At 42.0% G+C, this 18,362-nt stretch overlaps 1 pseudogene; it reads left to right on the top strand.

Annotated features, from left to right (window-relative positions):
- Window positions 1–15,805: 15,805 nt before the first annotated feature.
- LOC133290171 (thaumatin-like protein 1b) lies at window positions 15,806–16,520 on the top strand (annotated as a pseudogene).
- Window positions 16,521–18,362: the final 1,842 nt, after the last annotated feature.

The following is an 18,362-nucleotide window of genomic DNA, read 5'->3' as shown; positions in this document are numbered from 1 at the left end:
TGACCCTCATGGGTCCTAAAAGCTGTCTTGAAGATGTCTGCATCATGAACTCTTATTTGATGGTATCCACTTCGCAAGTCCAACTTGGTAAACACCCTTGCTCCATACAATTCATCCATTAACTCATCAATAGTGGGAATGGGAAAACGATCCTTAATAGTGATGCTATTGAGCTGCCTATAATCAATACACATTCGCCAAGTTCCATCCCCTTTCTTGACTAACAACACAGGAGAAGAATAGGGACTCCTGCTCTCACAGATGTAGCCAGAGCTCATGAGATCAGTTACCTGTTTCTCGATCTCTGCCTTCTGGTGATAAGCATACCTGTAAGGTGTAAGAACCCGCACCGTTAATTAAGGTATTTAATTAATTAATTATGCAAAAATAGGAAATGATTCCATAATTGACCCTAATTATTATTTATGAGGCTTAATAATCATAATAAGTGATTAAGAATGCTGAAAGTCGCTTTTCGGAAGAAAAGTGCAGATACCGGTTCTGCTAGTCGGTATAAATGCGTGCCGAAAAAGTATCCCGAAAAATTAATGTAAGTGCATGATAATTACTAGAATAATATGTAGGACTTGTAAAACGAGTTTCATGTCCAAATAATGAGAACTGGTGCTAGAAACCGGTACTGGCTTTGAAAAGCGCGTACCGGAAAGGTGCTCAGAAAAATATAAGAAAAATATGTTAAATCTTAGAAAATTATGTAGTTTCATAATTCAAAGTTTGGGATTAAGATGCTAAGCGTAGCAATTAAAGTTAATACTGTGCGCTTAAGTGAGTTTTGGCTATATATATGCATTTTAGCACATAACCCTAGGTATACCATAATTCCTACCTGAAGCACTTGGTGGGCTGAGGGTGGTTCACTGTTCCATTGCCTCCTTTCACCATTTTTGAACTCAAGTTGTCACCTTTACTTGATTTCTTCCCTCTTTGAGCTTGTATACACTTAAGAACATGCATGGTGAGGAAGTGTGAGGGTGTATTCTGAGTTTCCATCCTCTGTGTGTGGGTGAGGGTGCTGGTTTTGGGTGATTTGGGTGTTGAAAGCCATAGTCATGGCATTTTGAGGTCCAAGTGGTGACCTTTGGTGATAAAGAACCAACCTTTGTGAAGCCATTTTCGTCCATCTTCCTTGAGTCAGACTTGAGGGGCTGTGTTGAGCTCCAAGAGCATCTCCCTCTGCTGTTTTTGAGCTGTGGTATGATCACCAACCTTTAACTTGAGTTTTAAGGCTTAAAAATGGTACCTTGATGCATCTAATGACTTAAAGATGATAACTTGTTGTTGGGTAATATTGAACACGCCTAGAAATGCATGATTAGGTGTTTAAAATCGGTAGAAGGGAACCTTTTTGGGATATCTTCACGAAAATGCAGAAACTGCATTCTGTCGTGAAATATCCGGATATCTGCCCGTGTAATATCCGGATATGTTATCCGGATATGTGTATGCGGATATGGGGTTTTAGGATATCTGGATATTGTATATTCGGATATGTGAATCTGTATATCCGGATACTGCATATCCGGATATGGTCCCGAGGAGTATCCGGATATTCTGGGATTTCGCAGAACAGTAGCTGTGTTGTGCATACAGTAGGCTATTGGGGGTTTGTAGACCCTAGATTGATGAAGTTGAACTTCTGTATTTAATAGACTAAGCCAGAATCATGGGATTAAGGGCTTGTGGCTTTGTTAGAAGCTTTAAGACTTGAAAACATAATGAAAAGGCGTTGTCTTTAATTTGTATGAATGTGGTACATGCTATTGATTTATATTTGGTCCATATCAGATTGTGATCTGCTGCGATTGGACTTTGAGCTTGTGGCATTGGATAGCTAGCTTAGAGGTAAGCTTTCGTGTCCTCGGTTTAGCCATGTTGTGGTTCCACCATGTCCCATGGGGAGATGGTATATGCATGCTGTGTTACATGCTTTTGATGTTTTGGAAATGCTGTTGAGCTATTATATGTTAGTGCCTTGTTGATATGCATGGAGGTGTTCCACCTATACGGTAAGCCTGAGTATGTAGAACATACAAGAGGGTGAGGCTGTGGGTGAGGTGCAAGCGGTGTTCCTTGTACTACATGTAGGGAATAGACGTATTCCTACATTTCTCTGGCCAGTAGATAGTGATTACACACATGCCATAGATATCTGTTGCACTACATAGTTTTGGAACTGATAATGATATAAATGCTTTTTGAACTTATATTGCACATGTAAGTGAGCTTGGGGTGGAAGATCCTTGAGGACCCCTTGTCTTACTGAGATTTCTAGTTTAGAGATCTCACCCCACGTTTGGGGAATGCTTATTTCAGGGTCAGGTAATGTTGAGACCTCAGGCGGCAGGAGGCCGGAGCTGAGTTAGATTGCTGTTATACTATGCTGCCTTGATTGGATGTTGGATTTGCATGCTGCATTTATGCTTATAGCTTCAGTTTATGTATTGGAGTTTTATGTTGAGACTTGTTGGTTACTATGTTTATTTGGTGAGCATGGGTATTGTCCATGACACATAGTATTGTCATGTCTTGTTTATGTCTTGAGTCTTTTGGAGTTGTAATAATGTACCAGGATATTGTCCGGATTACTTGATGTAATGCCGTGATTTAGATACACACTTTATCTATATATTGAGGTATTTCAGTAGATGTCTTATTGCAATTTACATACAGACGATATTTTATGAAATTGATTAAGTAATCAAGTTGGTAATTGATAATGACGTCATAATTGGAAAGAAAAAGAATATTCCGTATTTTTAATTAAGCACCGCTTAATACGATGTAATGTTAATATTCCGGGTATACACGGGGTGTTACACTTTATGGTATCAGAGCAACGGTTCAAGGAAAAAGCCTGTATGTATTGCAATGATTAGGATGTTTGGTTGTGTCTGTTTTGCGTGTTTGCTCCGTCGAGTATTATTATGATAATGCATATGTGACCATATTGCGTGGGCCTGATCAACTCATAATTTGTGTAACTTGTGCAGAATCATGGTAAGGCCCGGGAGAAACCGCGAGACTTCAGAGGATCGGCCCGATCCTGTCCTGGCTGCATTAGCTGAGATGCAGGCGGCCCGACTAGCCAACCAGGAGGTCATGAGAATGGCAAACCAGGCCATGTTGGACGCCGTCAGAGAGGCAAACAGGAAGGCCACTGAGGACGTGTTGGAGGCCAACCGTCTGGCAAACATGACGATGTTTAGAGTCATGTTGGAGGAGATGAGGAATGGCCCTGATGTTGGTCATGCTCCACCGCCACCCCCTCCACCTCCACCACCACCTCCACCCAGTCTGCAGGATGACTCTCATAGTCAGATGGGAGATGGCAGTCATCTTACGGGGGCCATGCAGACCGTCCCTATTTTTGTTGAGGATCGTGATGAGATCGATCGCCGGCCGGCTGATGCTTTCCGTAAGCATAAGCCACCTGCCTTTGATGGATCTTTTGATCCTGTTGCTGCGGCACGTTGGCTTCAGGCGTTGGACAAGATATTTCGGGTCATGCAGTGCACAGATCCGCAGAAGTTGATGTTCGCTACTTACATGCTGGAGGGCGATGCCCATGAGTGGTGGACAAACCTTTCTCATGTCTACGAGATGCAGGGTCATGTGATGACTTGGCCTATGTTTGAGGACTTCTTCTTGGGTCAGTACTTTCCATATGACGCTCAGGAGAGGCAGCATGGAGAGTTTGACAGATTGGTTCAGGCTCGTTGTCTGTGGACGAGTACCTGGCCAAGTTTAACCAGTTGGTGAAGTTTGCACACTTCAGGATGACGAGGCCTACTCCTACATTTCTGGCTGCTAAGTTCCGCAGGGGACTTAGTGATGATATTGCTGGTTACCTAGCTGGTTTTGCTTCTAGAGACTTTGGGACGCTGGTTCAGCAGTGTCGTGATATTGAAGATTTCTACAGCTCGAGTAAGGCCAAGAAGGCCAAGGTTGCAGAGGCGACGAAGGTTGCAGCTGGTAGTTCCACTTCTTGGCGAGACAGGAAGTTTGGGAACAAGGGCAAGGGTAAACAGTTGGCAGCTCGGCAGGCGCCGAGTCAGTTCAAGAGGACTTCTTCTCAGGGGAGTGCAGCGAGACCTCCTGCTCCCAGGTGTTCGGGATGCGGGAAGACTCATTTTGGGCCGTGCTCTACCGGCCAGTTGATTTGCTTTCAGTGTGGCAAGGAGGGCCACTTCTCCAGAGACTGCCCGTCGGCGATGGCGAGGGCTACTGCAGTGCAGGCAGTGCCACTACAGATGGTTCCCCTTCCACCTACTTCGGCACCGGCAGTGCCACCATCTTCTGGGAGAGTTTATACTCTGGATCGTCAGCAGTCGGATCGAGCTCCGAACCTTGTCAGAGGTACTGTTACGATTGGTTCATCAGCTGTTGATGTGTTGTTTGACTCTGGGGCTACGCATTCTTTTGTTGCTACCCCGATTGCTGTGGGGCTTGAGTTGCCCAGTGATGTGCTTTCTCCACCAATGCGGGTGACCACCGCCACCGGAGAAAGATGTGATGCTACCACTGTTCATCGCGATGTGGCGTTTCAGTGGGATGGTCGTGAGTTCTCGGTAGATCTGATAAGATTGCCGATGGCCAACTTGGAGGTTATTCTGGGCATGGATTGGCTGTCCAGAAACTGTGCGATGATTGATTGTTGTGCCAAGCGTGTAGTGTTGTCTCCGTGTGATTCCACAGCCAGTTCCTCGCTGTACATTTTGTTGCTGCAGGCTAGGAGAGCCTTGAGAGCAGGGGCATTTGGTTATGTCATATTGGGAGGTTTGGTGAGTGGTACACAGGAGGATATCACTGGCATTCCTGTGGTGAGGGAGTTCCTCGAGGTGTTTCCTGAATTTCCGCCACAGAGGGAGATAGAGTTCTCCATAGATCTGTTGCCTGGTGTGGGGCCGATTTCTTTAGCTCCATACCGGATGTCGCCACCGGAGTTGGCAGAGCTGAAGAGGAATATTGAGGATTTTTCAGCGAAAGACTTCATTAGACCGAGTGTGTCTCCTTGGGGAGCACCGGTTATCTTTGTGAAGAAGAAGGACGGGACAATGCGATTGTGCACCGACTACAGGCAGCTGAACAAGGTGACAATCAAGAACAAGTATCCCCTTCCTCGGACTGATGATCTGTTGGATCAGCTCAGGGGTGCTTGTGTGTATTCCAAGATTGATCTCCGGTCCGGATACCATCAGATTCGGGTGAAGCCGGAGGATGTCCCGAAGACCGCATTTCGCTCGAGATATGGTCATTTTGAGTACTTGGAGATTCCGTTCGGTCTCACCAATGCACTTGCTGTGTTCATGGATTACATGAACCGGATTTTCCAGCCGTACCTGGATCAGTTTGTGATCGTCTTCATTGACGACATTTTGATTTACTCCAAGACAGAGGAGGTGCATGTGGAGCATTTGAGAACTGTTCTGCAAGTGCTGAAAGAGAAGAAGCTGTATGTGAAGCCTTCCAAATGTGAGTTCTGGCTCAAGTCTGTGAAGTTCCTTGGGCATGTTATTTCTGCTGAGGGAGTTGCAGTGGATCCGAACAAGATTGAGGCCGTACTGGATTGGGAGAGACCCAGGACAATTACGAAAGTGAGGAGCTTTCTGGGTTTGGCAGGTTACTATCGGAGGTTCATCAAGGGATTCTCCACCATGGTGTTGCCATTGACTCGCCTTACTCGGAAGGAGACTCCTTTTGTGTGGACTCACGAGTGTGACGTCTGTTTTCAGGAGTTGAAGGAGAGACTGACTATTGCTCCTGTGTTGGTCCTTCCTGATCCTGCGCTTGAGATTGAGCTTTACACCGACGCCTCCGGGAAGGGGCTAGGTTGTGTGTTGATGCAGTTGGGCAAAGTGATCGCCTATGCTTCGAGGCAATTGAAACCTCATGAGGAGAACTACCCTACTCATGACTTGGAGTTGGCTGCTATTGTGTTTGCTTTCAAGATTTGGAGGCATTATCTTTTTGGTTTGAGATTTGTGGTGTTCAGTGACCACAAGAGTTTGAAGTACCTGTTCGACCAGAAGGAGTTGAACATGAGGCAGAGGAGATGGATGGAGTTCATAAAGGACTATGACTTCGAGCTAAGGTATCATCCTGGCAAGGCCAATGTGGTGGCTGATGCTTTGAGTCGGAAATCCAGTAGTTCATCCAGTTTGTTACTTGGTAACTTCGATGTGGTTGAGAAGTTCCGCAACTTGGCAGTGATCGCTCCGTGTGAGAGTGTACTTCTCGGATTGGAAGCATCTGATGTGGTGAACGAGCTGCTTGAAAAGATTAAAAAGGCACAAGTTCAGAAAGAGTGTCTGGATTATGTGAAGAACCAAGACGGTGTGTCTTGGAATGATGATGGATTGTTTTTGTTTCAGCAGAGGATTGTAGTTCCTCGAGGCCCGTTGACAAAGGAGGTTATGGCAGAAGGCCATAAGGGTCAGTTTTCCATCCACCCTGGTGCTACTAAGATGTATCAAGACTTGAAGAAGAACTTCTGGTGGCCGGGCATGAAGAAAGATGTTGCTATCTTTGTGTCCAAGTGTTTGGTTTGCCAGAAGGTGAAGATTAAGCATTAGAGACCGTTTGGTGAACTTCAACCTCTTGAAGTACCACAGTGGAAGTGGGAAGGTATTTCCATGGACTTCGTGGTGGGATTGCCGAAGACTCAGGCGGGTTGTGACTCTATTTGGGTCATTGTGGACAGACTGACGAAGTCTGCCTATTTTCTTCCAGTGAAGGTGAGCTTCACTACAGAGCAGTTGGCCAAGCTTTATGTCCGCGAGATTGTGAGGCTTCACGAGGTGCCCGAGAGTATCATTAGTGATAGGGACCCGAAGTTCACATCTCGGTTCTGGGAGGCGTTGCAGGAGGCTTTTGGTACGCAGTTGAGATTGAGTACCGCCTATCACCCTCAGACTGATGGAAAGACTGAGAGGACCATCCAGATCTTGGAGGATATGTTGCGAGCTTGCACGTTGGAGCAGGGCTCGGCATGGGATAGGTACCTTCCGTTGGTTGAGTTTTCTTACAACAACAGCTTTCATGCTAGCCTGGGCATGGCGCCTTACGAAGCACTGTATGGTAGGAGGTGTCGGACTCCTACTTGTTGGTCTGAGGTTGGGGATAAGGAGATTTTGGGCTTGGATTTTGTCCAAGATACCACCTTGCAGATCCAGATGATCCATGAAATGTTGAAGAAGGCGCAGAATCGTCAGAAAAGCTACTACAATGTCAAGCATCGACCACTGGAGTTCAGTGAGGGTGAGCACGTGTTTGTGAGACTTTCACCTGTCACCGGTGTTAGACGGGCACTCGGAGTGAGGAAGCTGAGCCCGCGCTTTATTGGGCCATACCAGATTCTTGGTAGAGTAGGACCTGTTGCCTACCGGCTTGCCTTGCCTCCGAACCTGGCCAACATCCACGACGTGTTTCACGTGTCTCAGCTTCGGAAGTACATAGCTGATCCGTCGCACGTGGTGCAACCGGATGATGTGGAGGTTCAGGAGAACCTAAAGACTCCCGTCGGACCACTCAAAATTCTCGATCGTGGCGAGAAGCAGCTGAGGAGCAAGATCATTCCAATGGTCAAGGTGCAGTGGACCGGAAGAACTCCTGAGGAGTGTACTTGGGCGCGTGAGGACGAGCTTCTCCGGCAGTACCCCGAGTTTCGACCAGGTATGTTTGTGATTTTGAGGTCAAAATCCTAAAAAGGTGGGGTGAATGTAAGAACCTGCACCGTTAATTAAGGTATTTAATTAATTAATTATGCAAAATAGGAAATGATTCCATAATTGACCCTAATTATTATTTATGAGGCTTAATAATCATAATAAGTGATTAAGAATGCTGAAAGTCGCTTTTCGGAAGAAAAGTGCAGATACCGGTTCTGCTAGTCGGTATAAATGCGTTCCGAAAAAGTATCCCGGAAAATTAATGTAAGTGCATGATAATTACTAGAATAATATGTAGGACTTGTAAAACGAGTTTCAAGTCCAAATAATGAGAACTGGTGCTAGAAACCGGTACTGGCTTTGAAAAGCGCGTACCGGAAAGATGCTCAGAAAAATATGTTAAATCTTAGAAAATTATGTAGTTTCATAATCCAAAGTTTGGGATTAAGATACTAAGCGTAGCAATTAAAGTTAATACTGTGCGCTTAAGTGAGTTTTGGCTATATATATGCATTTTAGCACATAACCCTAGGCATACCAGAATTCCTACGTGAAGCACTTGGTGGGCTGAGGGTGGTTCACTGTTCCATTGCCTCCTTTCACCATTTTTGAACTCAAGTTGTCACCTTTACTTGATTTCTTCCCTCTTTGAGCTTGTATACACTTAAGAACATGCATGGTGAGGAAGTGTGAGGGTGTATTCTGAGTTTCCATCCTCTGTGTGTGGGTGAGGGTGCTGGTTTTGGGTGATTTGGGTGTTGAAAGCCATAGTCATGGCATTTTGAGGTCCAAGTGGTGACCTTTGGTGATAAAGAACCAACCTTTGTGAAGCCATTTTCGTCCATCTTCCTTGAGTCAGACTTGAGGGGCTGTGTTGAGCTCCAAGAGCATCTCCCTCTGCTGTTTTTGAGCTGTGGTATGATCACCAACCTTTAACTTGAGTTTTAAGGCTTAAAAATGGTACCTTGATGCATCTAATGACTTAAAGATGATAACTTGTTGTTGGGTAATGTTGAACACGCCTAGAAATGCATGATTAGGTGTTTAAAATCGGTAAAAGGGAACCTTTTTGGGATATCTTCACGAAAATGCAGAAACTGCATTCTGTCGTGAAATATACGGATATCTGCCCGTCTAATATCCGGATATGATATCCGGATATGTGTATTCGGATATGGGGTTTTAGGATATCTGGATATTGTATATTCGGATATGTGAATCTGTATATCCGGATATTGCATATCCGGATATGGTCCCGAGGAGTATCCGGATATTCTAGGATTTCGCAGAACAGTAGCTGTGCTGTGCATACAGTAGGCTATTGGGGGGTTTGTAGACCCTAGATTGATGAAGTTGAACTTCTGTATTTAATGGACTAAGCCAGAATCATGGGATTAAGGGCTTGTGGCTTTGTTAGAAGCTTTAAGACTTGAAAACATAATGAAAAGGCGTTGTCTTTAATTTGTATGCATGTGGTACATGCTATTGATTTATATTTGGTCCATATCAGATTGTGATCTGCTGCGATTGGACTTTGAGCTTGTGGCATTGGATAGCTAGCTTAGAGGTAAGCTTTCGTGTCCTCGGTTTAGCCATGTTGTGGTTCCACCATGTCCCATGGGGATATGGTATATGCATGCTGTGTTACATGCTTTTGATGTTTTGGAAATGTTGTTGAGCTATTATATGTTAGTGCCTTGTTGATATGCATGGAGGTGTTCCACCTATACGGTAAGCCTGAGTATGTAGAACATACAAGAGGGTGAGGCTGTGGGTTAGGTGCAAGCGGTGTTCCTTGTACTACATGAAGAGAATAGACGTATTCCTACATTTCTCTGGCCAGTAGATAGTGATTACACACATGCCATAGATATCTGTTGCACAACATAGTTTTGGAACTGATAATGATATAAATGCTTTTTGAACTTATATTGCACATGTAAGTAAGCTTGGGGTGGAAGATCCTTGAGGACCCCTTGTCTTACTGAGATTTCTAGTTTAGAGATCTCACCCCACGTTTGGGGAATGCTTATTTCAGGGTCAGGTAATGTTGAGACCTCAGGCGGCAGGAGGCCGGAGCTGAGTTAGATTGCTGTTATACTATGTTGCCTTGATTGGATGTTGGATTTGCATGTTGCTTTTATGCTTATTGCTTCAGTTTATGTATTGGAGTTTTATGTTGAGACTCGTTGGTTACTATGTTTATTTGGTGAGCATGGGGATTGTCCATGACACATAGTATTGTCATGTCTTGTTTATGTAATATTCCGGGTATACACGGGGTGTTACATAAGGTCTAACCGATACTGGTTGAGCACCTGGAACCAGATGGATGGTATGGTCACAACTTCTAGGAGGGGGCAGCACAACAGGAATAGTGAAGACATCCTGGTATTCGACCAATACTTTCCAAATCCCTGGAGAAATCTTCGATTGCAAAGACTCCAAATCCTTGAAGCCAGGCTGCTGCTGCAAGTGGTGCAACATCAAGGAAGGTTTCTGTTTATGTGCATAAATTCCTTGCAACACCACTCTTTTCTTGCCCACTTGAAACTCCATAGTCATAGCATTATAATCATGCAAGACCCTACCCAATATGGCTAACCACCCAATGCCAAGGATTATTTCCAACTCATGAAGATCAATTATCCATAGGTCCACCACAATGTTATGTCCTTGGATCTCGAGTGATACACCAGTACTTTTCCTGTCACAATGCATAATATTCCCATTGCCCAAATGAACCCTCATTCGATTGGTCTTCATCATTGGTAAGCTAAGTTGCTTAGCTAATTCATGATTAATAAAATTGTGAGAACTGCCTGAATCGACCAACACAACTACCGATTCACCCTTGATTTCCGTGGAAAACTGCAAAGCTCTAGGATTAGTGTCATCCACCATAGAATGCAATGCAGCATCACCCCCATCCAGTGGTACAAAATTCGGTTGCCAGACAATCTGTTCCTCTGTCTCTTGATCCCCATCCTCAAATTCTCCAATCATCAGCAACATTCTGGCCTTGCAATTGTGACGAGAGGTCCACTTCTCCTCACAATAATAGCAAAGGCCCTTCTCCCTGCGTTTCTGCATTTCTTCATGGGATATCTTCTTATATGAAGAAGAAGGAGCAGGTAATGCTGGATAGACAGGGGATGGTGTAATCTTGGAAACCGGAGTTATTGGCAGTACTGAAGTATTACTCGCAATTGGACGAACAGTGGTCTTCGAAGTGGTAGTAAATGAAGTGCGCAACTCCTCATGATGAGCTGCATAAGCTAATGCCAACTGCATTGCTTGGTGAAGAGAAGTAGGTTTGTGAAACTGGATTGCACGTCGAAGATTAGCTTGCAGACCAGAGAGAAAGAAACTGGCAAGCACCTCATCAGAAAATTCAGTTACTTGGTTAATCAAGGATTCAAAATCGCGAATATAATCACTCAAGGTTCCAGTTTGAGATAATTTGGACAAAACACCCCGTAGATCCATGTAAGCCTCAGCTCCAAAATGCTGATGCAAGGCAACCTTAAGATCTCCCCAAGACTTCAAGGTACCACCCTTGTAAAGCCACTGGTACCATGGACCAGCAATTCCCTCCATTTTCAACCCAGCAAGTTGAATTTTATACTCCTCCGGTACTTGTTGAAGTGCATACAACATTTCAGTTTTAAAAATCCAACCATTAGGATCCGTGCCAGTAAACGATGGAAACTCCATACGAACGAATTTAAAGAATGAACGTGGATCATTGTGATCACCATATTGATTACCACTACGAACAGTATGAGTGGAGGAATGAACTGCATCCGAAGAATGCTTAGGGTTACGGTCCGAACCTGAATCATGCGCACGAGTTTCCATACCCATAACCGCAGCGTGAATTTGCTGGAGTTGAGTGTTGAAAGTTGCTATCTGTGACTGATTCTCATCCAAACGTTGCTCCATGCGAAGTTTGAACGTCTCGAACTCTTCTGCAAGTTCCTGCACCTTCATGGTTGCACGAAAATGGAGAAGCCGTGAAAGCACCAAATGATAAGAGAGAGTCTCTTATTGAAGAACCAAATCGATTATATGAATGAAAAATACCCAGTTACAATGCTTGAGTTCCTATTTATACTCAACTAACTAACCAACCGGTTGCAAGTAACTAACTACTTCCTATTACAAGTAGCTAACTGTTTAACTAACTCAATGGGCCTGAAAATCCACAGCCCAACTTGGAGCACCAGCCATCCTCTTGGGCCTAGCTGATCCATCTACAATTGCAGCTTGCCTTGCTGTGCTTGCAGTTCCAGTAGTCACGTTCGTATCATCCTACTGTTGATTTGCCCATAAATAATTATAATACTATCACACGACATGGTCGTGTTAAATAACACATGAGATGATTTATTCCCTAAGGGCATGTTTGGTGCATAGTATAAGATTAGACCTGATAGTATAAGGCCTGATAGTATAAGCCCTGATTAGATTTTAATACTATCCAACGTTTGGCATGACATTGTATAAGATAATGTATTGTATAAAATAATATTATCCAGGGTTTGGTAATGCACTGTATAATACTAGATAGGATAAAAAAAATATTTTTGACAAAGATACCCTTTAATAATTTTTTTTATATAATTCTTCTATATATGTCATATGATATTAATTTAGTATGTCTAAAAAATAAATAAATTTTGTAGACATAAAAATTAATATTTTAACAAAAAACTATTATTGGGAGACTGAATCAGGTTGAGGAATTTCATCAAACACACAGTGTGCAGCTTCCATGTCGCCCCTTTAGCATAATCGGAGAAAATGGTGTTCAAAGAGAACGAGGTCTTAAGGGGCATTTCACCGAACACTTAGTGAACATCAGAGAAGGAACCAATTTTAGCATAGAAATTGAGGAGGTTGTTCATCAAGAAAACACCCATGCGAAAGCCCTATTTGATGATTCGAGCATGAATAGATCTTACGATGAATGCGTCTCTGGATTTGATTACAGATTGTAGAAGATAAATGCATAAATTAGAATGGGAGGCAAGTTTTGGGATCTCCGTCAATACAAACACAATGTGTTAAAATGGGGACAATGTTTCCCTCCCAAGCTGGCACTAGCATCAAGGTTTCGTTGTTATTATTGTAACAATTTGAAAAATCAGAATTCAATTTTGTTACAACTTTCTACACTCATGTGATTTGAGAAGAAGAAGAAATGGGGAAGAAGAAGAAATGAGGTTACAGCGGGGTGGGGAAGAAGGGGGTTAAGGGTAAAAGGTTACAATGGGAAAGAGAAGAATGGGATGGGATTAGGCTAATACATCAATTCCTTATCAGGTCTAATCCCACCTATCTAGGCTTGATTAAGTTATACATCATTTTGATGTATTAGGGGGTCTGCTGTATAAGCTTATACTATACAATGGTTACACCAAACAACTGAAAATTCATTAATGTATAGTATAAGCTTATACTATCAGGCCTTATACATCACACCAAACAGGCCCTAAGTGTAGGTTAATGTTTACTCAAATTACTTTATAAGGTATAAAATTTGTCTTTTTTGAAATCCATACACGACTTGATTCATCAAATCCCAACGTATAGCTTATGATTTTTGTAACACCCCGTATATATCCGGTAATGTTATCATACTATCGTATTAAGCAGCGCTTAATTAAAATGCGGAATATCTTTTTCTTTTCAATTATGAAGTCATAAACATTACCAACTTGCTTATTAATCAATTAATAAAACATCGCCTGTATGTAATTGTAATAAAACAGCTAACTGAAATACCTCATAACATAGATAATATAAGTGTGTCTCTAGAAATCACGGAACTACCACAAGTAGGCCGGACCAACTAGCATGTTATACAACTCCAATCTAAAAGTACTAACAGAAAGTGTCATGGACAATCCCCATGCTCACTCAAATAAGGCAACAAGCCCAACATCAGTCTCAACAACAACATAATCATAAATAGCGGAAAACATAAACAGCATCCAAATCCAGTCATGGCAGCAATACAGCATAAATATCATAGTCAGCTAAGCTCTGGCCTCCTGCCGCCAGAGGCATCAGTCACCATACTACCTGAACCTGAAATAAGCATTCCCCAAACGTGGGGTGAGATCTCTAAACAAGAAATCTCAGTAAGACAAGGGGTCCTCAAGGATCTTCCACCCCAAGCTCACTTACATGTGCAATATAAGTTTAAAAGCAGTTCATCAATATCATTTCTAAAACAGTGCAATGCAGCAGATAATCATGTCATGTGTGTCAATTCTATTCTACTGGCCAGAGAAATGAAGGAATAAGTATACGTCTATTACCCACAATTAGTGCAAGACGCCACTTGCATTCACCCCGGATCACCATATCGTATGACGCCATATACTCAGGCTTACCGTCAAGATGAAACAACACATGCATATTAAAAGCCATTACACATAAAGCTCAACAGCATTTCAAATATTCAAAGCATGTGACACAGCATGCATATAACCACACCCCCATGGGACATGGTGGAACCACAACATGGCTAAACCGAGGACACGAAAGCTTACCTTGCAAGCTAACACCCAAAGCCAAGAGTCCACAGCTCAAAGTCCAAACACAACAGATTCACAATCTGTTATGGACCAACAATATATCAATAACATGCACCGCAAGCATACAATATTAAGACAACGCCTTTCCATTACGTTTTACGTCTTGAGGCTTCTCACCAAGCCATAAGCCCTTAATCATACGATTCTGACTTACATTAAATAATTACAGAAGTTCAACTTCCTCAACTAGGGTCCACAAACCCATAGATCAGTTCTGGATGAACAGTACGCTATTGTTCCTCGCAAACCCAGAATATCCGGATATTCCTCGGGGACATATCCGGATATGCAATATCCGGATATCTCACAGCCAATATCCGGATATCCAATATCCGGATATCACTCTGGCAATATCTGGATATCCAATATCCGGATATCCAGATCCCCATATTCGGATACCAATATCCGGATATCCATATCCGGATATCAATATCCGGATATTCCACGACAAATATCCGGATACTTCGCGACAGAATGCAGTTTCTGCATTTTGCAAAGATATCCTTCCAAGGTTCCATTTTTAACACTTTCAAACGTTAAAGCATGCATCTTAAGGTTCATATGACAGTTGGTTACTTGTTTAATCCATTAAACACACCAAGACATCAACTTTAACCCAAGGAAACTCATGACCAAGGTTGGTACAACTTACCAAAGCTCAAAACAGAGCAACACAGGCTCTTGGAGCTCACCACACTGCCTCTACAGGTCTGACCTTCAAGGCACACGAAAAAGGTGATCAAAGGTTGGTTCTTTCTTCACAAAGGTTGACACTTTGAAGCTCACAAGCCAAGGAGAAAGCTCCAACACCACAAACCACCAACTCAGCCCCTTCACAACCACAAAACAGCCCCCCACACTCAGAAGCAAGGCCACCAACACTCTCCCAAGGTCACTCTCACTCACACCAAGTGTTTAAGAGAAGAGAAATGAAAGGAAATGGCTTCAAACCTCAAGAATGGATAAGAGAAGCCAAAAACAGTGTTTGGAAAATTTGGTCAGCCACCCTCCACGCATAGGAGTCTGTTTTCTAGGGTTTTGTGCCCTCACATAAGGCTTATATAGGCGGTTAAGTCACTAACACACAGTATTAACTTTAATTGCTACGCTTAGCATTTTAATCCCAAACTTTGGATTCTTAACCTACTCAATTTTACAAGAATTATCATATTTTTCTTATAATTTTCGGAGCACCTTTTCGGTACGCGCTTTTCATAGCCAGTACCAGTTTCTGGCACCAGTTCTCATTATTTGGACTTGAAACTCGTTTTACAAGTCCTACATATTATTCTAGTAATTATCATGCACTTATTATAATTTTCCAGGATACTTCTTCGGTACGCATTTATATCGACTAGCAGAACCGGTATCTGCACTTTTCATCCGAAAAGCGACTTTCAGCATTCTTAATCACTTACTATAATTATTAAGGTCTCATAATAATTATTAGGGTCAATTATGGAATTATTTCCTATTTTCTCATAATTTATTAATTAAATTCCTTAATTAACGGTGCGGGTTCTTACAATTTTGGTTTTGCATACAGTGGCTCAAGGAGCCAAGTTTACTTTCAGAAACAATTGCCCATAAACAGTATGGCCAGGAACCTTAACTGGCGACCAGAAGCCTCAGTTGTCAACAACAGGTTTCGAGTTGGCAACGGGAGCATCCAACTCCGTAGACCTCCCCTCCCCATGGTCAGGTAGGTTTTGGGCTAGGACGGGGTGTTCGAACAACAACGGAAAGTTCAGTTGTGCCACCGCCGATTGTGCGTCCGGTCAAGTGGCATGCAACGGTGCCGGTGCAATCCCACCAGCAACTTTGGTAGAAATTACAATAGCATCAGATGGAGGTCAAGATTTCTACGATGTAAGCAACGTGGACGGGTTCAACGTGCCCATTTCAGTGACCCCACAAGGTGGGAGCGGTGAATGCAAAACCTCAAGCTGCCCTAACAACATCAACAAGGTGTGCCCTGCAGAGCTCCAAATGAAAGGTTCTGATGGAAGCGCAATTGCTTGCAAGAGTGCTTGTTTGGCTTTAAACCAGCCTCAGTATTGTTGCACTGGTGATTTTAACACAGCAGAGAAATGTCCTCCAACAAAATACTCTGACATTTTCAAGCAGCAATGTCCTGATGCTTATAGCTACGCATATGATGACAAGACTAGCACCTTTACTTGCTTCTCCAAACCTGACTATGCCATCACATTCTGCCCTTGAAGTCCTCCGTCGCTACATAATAGACTTTGTCAAGCCTCACAAAAAAATTAATGTGTATTTCAATATATGATACAATTATGAGCCACACAATATGAATAAAAAAATCACGTGCTTTCGGTGATTGTATTGAATCATCATCCAATAAAGTTTTATTTTTATACTTCTTTTTGTCTGTGATTAAATTGGAGTGGTGTGTTTGTTTTTGCTCTTTACCTTCATAATATGCCACTTGGAGGTTTTTATACTTCTTTCATTGTGATCTTATTCGTACCCTCTCCAAATGACTGACATATCCAAGGCAAGAGCTGCAAATTATTTAATTTGTGGTGAGAAAAAGAAGTAGAGAAACATTTAAAATTCCTCCTATGGTTTCTTTTCGAATCGCTAACCCCTAATGATTTTTACAATTCAATCCACCTTCTAACTCTGTTACAAATTAAATTAAATGCTTCATTTTACGCTTATAAAAAGAATCGTTGTAGAGATAGGAATTATATACCACAATGTTAGTTTTTTTCGTCCAACTCTAATTGTTTTCTAAGATTTATATCAAACTGTCAAAAACTTTTCATCCCAACAATGTCGAGAGAAAAATTACAATGAAAATTATAAGTTAGGAACTAATTTTAATCTTTCAATAAGATAATATTCAGCACATTATATAAAGACTTCCATGATGCATTGAAGAATATTACCATATATAGCAGTATGGGTGATATGAATTTTCTTGCGGGAATATGCTTTGTTATGCTTTTCTTTACACAAATTGGCATTTTTGAAGATATCAAATTGAAATTTATAGCAAACCGTCTATAAAAAGGAGTAAAACTGTAATCCTAATATGAAAGGATTTGGCTACTCTTCCCAAATTCGATGATGGGATGAGTTGTGCAACAGGCTTTGTTCTAAGGCATTTAAAAGGTATATGCTCATATAACATATGTATGTATAATACGAAATATATTGTCCAATATTGATTGGAACAATTGTTTATAGGGAGTAGGGGTGTAAATGGGCTGGGCTGGGCTAGGCTTTGGCCTTCATGGCCTAAGCCTACGTAAAAAAATATTCAGCCTATCTGGCATACTAAAGACTTTATTTATAGGTCAAGCCTGACTTATTTTTAAAAATTAGAGAGCCTGATATGGCCTACAGGCCTTGTAGGCCTCCCTTGTGATATATTTTTAAAAAATTAAAAAAAATTAACAATTTTTAAAATATTCGCTTGACATTACAAGTCATTAACGTGTTCATAAATTGCTGCATTTTTTTGCACGATATATAAATTTCACTAGTGAGCATTAAAAATTTTACAATAGTAAAAAAGATAACTAAAAAAATATACTAGGCAAAGTTTCATTCATGCATGCAATAGTACTTCTCATAAGAAATAAAAAATGACAAACAAGAAAGAGTCAACATAATACCCCAACTCTATAATATATATAAGAGAGGAATAGAGTCAAAGAAATGGGGAAAATAAAAAAAATACAATTATTAGGTCAACCAAAGCTGAAATAAAGTCTACAAGAGAATATCATTCATTGAAATATCTTTAAACCACCATCAAGACAAGGGTTGGTACTAATTGTCACCTAAAATAAATATATTAATTAATTTAATTTTTAAAAATTAAATAGGCCAGCCTACAAGGCTTTAGGTCAGGCTTGACAAAATTGGCCTACGGCCTATTTGTTAAAAAGGCTTTCTTATAAGCCTAAGCCTATTCTACTTTTCAACGTAGGCCGAGCGAGGCAAGGCTCAACGTAGGCTGGGCTGTAGGCTAGGCCAGGCCAGCCTAGCTTATTTACACCCCTATTAGGGAGTGTGTTTTTGCCACGCC

Source organism: Gastrolobium bilobum, unplaced genomic scaffold (genome assembly GCF_033153095.1).
Source record: "Gastrolobium bilobum isolate Gb01-03AN ecotype WA unplaced genomic scaffold, APGP_CSIRO_Gbil_v1 utg10618, whole genome shotgun sequence".
Classification (NCBI taxonomy): Eukaryota; Viridiplantae; Streptophyta; class Magnoliopsida; order Fabales; family Fabaceae; genus Gastrolobium; species Gastrolobium bilobum.
The sequence above is the reverse complement of the archived record's forward strand: the minus strand, read 5'-3'. Positions and strand labels throughout refer to the sequence as shown.